General features: G+C 49.0%; 1 protein-coding gene across 1 annotated transcript in view; it reads right to left on the reverse strand.

The window, feature by feature from the left end:
• Positions 1–2,758, reverse strand: part of STXBP1 (syntaxin binding protein 1) — an 86,734-nt gene that overhangs the window by 83,216 nt on the left and 760 nt on the right. The gene's annotated exons all lie outside the window — the stretch shown is intronic.

Below are 2,758 nucleotides of genomic sequence, written 5' to 3' on the forward strand. Positions count from 1 at the left end.
TTTTTTTTTTTTTAATGTATAATAGGTTCTTTTTTTTTTGACACAGAGTTTGGCTCTTGTTGCCCAGACTGGAGTGTAGTGGCGCAATCTCAGCTCACTGCAACCTCTGCCTCCCGGTTCAAGCAATTCTCCTGCCTCAGCCTCTTTTAGAGAAAAGGGCATATCTAGAAACCCCATCCAAAATTAGAAGCGAGAATTAACCTGCATCACTGACAAAGGATTTCAACTTTTTTTTTCCCAAAATTTATACCTAATTGTTATAGGAATAGAATTCTATTCACATAATCACCGATTTTTTTCTTTTTCTTTTTTTTTTTTTTTGAGATGGAGTCTTGCTCTGTCGCCATGCTGGCATGCAATGGCACGATCTCGGCTCACTGCAACCTCTGCCTCCCAGGTTCAAGTGAGGGTTCAGCCTCCCGAGTAGCTGGAATTATGGGCACCTGCCACCACACCCAGCTAATTTTTTATTTTTAGTAGAGACAGAGTTTCACTGTGTTGGTCAAGCTGGTCTCGAACTCCTGACCTCAGGTGACCTGCCCGCCTCAGCCTCCCAAAGTCCTGAGATTCAGGCATGAGCCACTGCGCCTAGCCATATTCACCAATTTTATGTAAAATTGCTTTGTTATCTTTGTGTACAATGGGTTTGCTTTATTTGGGAAAGTAAATTCTGACCATGCTGCATATTGATTTTTTTTTACTTTTATGCTTGCTTCTAATTAAAGGTGGGGGAGGGGGATTATGGAGCCACTTGCATAAACAAGGGTTCCGGCAAAATGATGCAAAAACTTGATTTCTATAACACTTGGGGATTTTATCTTCAATGTGTAGTATTCAAATATATCATTTTATTTTACTTTTATATTTACAGAGATGGGGTCTCACTATGTTACCCAGGCTGATCTTGAATTCCTGGGCTTAAGCAATCCTCTCATTTCAGCCTCCCAAAGTACAAATATAACATTTTAAAGAATACAACCTGTAAGATTCTATTCCATATTTCACTACCCTTTAAAACGATATTGGAAAGAAAATATATATACAGAATAATTAAGAAAGTTATTTTTTACTAATGTTACAAGGAAATGCCCACCAAATTTTACAAAATTAACACTGATTGTGTCAAGTCACTTAACTGCTCCAAGTCTCCATTTCTTACTCATGGGTAAAAGGAGATGTTGACATTAGAGGATCCCTATGGGCCCTCCTAGCCCTAAACACCTGAGAACAAGTATCAGAACCTGTACTGCATGGGTACAACGCAGGTGTTATGATGAGCACCTTTAAAAATTTCGTTTTATTTGGGGCTCAGTTTTTATAACAATTTTCTTCTGATGTAATAGGTGAGGTAAGGTTTTACAACGAGATTTCTCAGTAGGAGTATTTCCTATATATCAATGAAAAGAATGGGGAGGGGAGATAAAACAGCTATGGTGCTCAACAAGAACACTACATGGCCAAAAGCATTCCACAGACAGCGAGCGCTATGATGGGAGAGAATCATTGGAAAGGAAACTAAATTTCCACCATTTTATTCTTTTTCCTTTCTTATCCTCTCCTACAGAGAAAAGCCCAGTTTTAATCTTCACTTAATCCCCAAAGAGACAGCAAAAGCCACAGCAATCCTTACACATTTTTTTGCTACAAAGAAATGGACAAATTATTGACAAGGGACTGTTTTTCCACACATATCACCAATCTTATTTACTACTGAGGACGCCGTTTTGCAAATGTCACCCACCATCAACCCTCGCTCCGCTGCGGCCACCACTCGCCGCCACCCATTTTTAAAAATCCATTCATGTGGTGCCTTTCATCCAAACCCATAAACAACCATTTCCTCCCTGCCACCGTGGTCTGAGCTCCTGAAACGTTCGGCTACTGCAGGGCCGAGCCCCGCAAGCAGGGAGATTGCAGACTGCGGCGCTGGGCGGCGGACACCGAAGCTCTCCTCATCTCCCGAGTGATTTCAGGGGTTCAGGACCCTGATAAGTCCCCGCCCTGGAAGCCAAGCCCCGGGAAGGGGAGGAGTGAGGTGGCCCCGGCACAGCAGAGCTCAGCCTCCGGAAAACAGGCGTCTCCTCCCCAGGCCGGGGACGGCCCAGTCTCCCAGGTGGGTCCCGCAGCCAGGGACCGCGGCGCGGCCCGGGGCGGGGGAGGAGGACGCAGGCCGGGATCTCGCCCGTCACGACTCACCCAGGAGGGTGGGGAGGAGGAGGGACTGCAGGAAACGGGAGCGGAGTCTGGGCGCTCAGGGAATAAAGACGAGGAAGGGGAGAGGGGACTGAGGGGAAGGTAACGGGGGTGAGGATGGGGGTGCGGGGGAGGATGACGGGCTGCAGGGGGTAGAGGCGAGATGAAGGAGAGGGACTGGTGTTGGGGGTGAAAGAGGGGGAAGGGGAGGGGGGTGGGATGGGGGAGAGGCGGGATGGAGAGAGGTGGGGTTAGGTAGGGTAGGGGTGGGGGAAGGAGGAAGGATGGGGCAAGGGTAGAGAAATGGGGGTGAAGGGAAGAGCGGGAGGGAGGGATGGAGGGGAAGGAGGATGCAGGGAAAAGGGAAGACAGGGACGGCGAGGAAGGAGGATGGGGAGGGAGGAGGGCGGGCTGCAGGGGGAGGGTTGGGGTGAAACGTGAAGTGAGGGAGGGGAGAGCGGGGGAAGCCTTCCTCTCGGGCGGGCGGCGCCTGAATAACGGGACCCCGCGGGCCAGGAGCCTCGGGTCGGGGGCGCAGGGCGGGCAGCCCGCTTGGAGGCCTGGG

The sequence above is a fragment of the Colobus angolensis genome, unplaced genomic scaffold, assembly GCF_000951035.1.
Source record: "Colobus angolensis palliatus isolate OR3802 unplaced genomic scaffold, Cang.pa_1.0 Scaffold9, whole genome shotgun sequence".
In the NCBI taxonomy this organism is placed as follows: Eukaryota; Metazoa; Chordata; class Mammalia; order Primates; family Cercopithecidae; genus Colobus; species Colobus angolensis.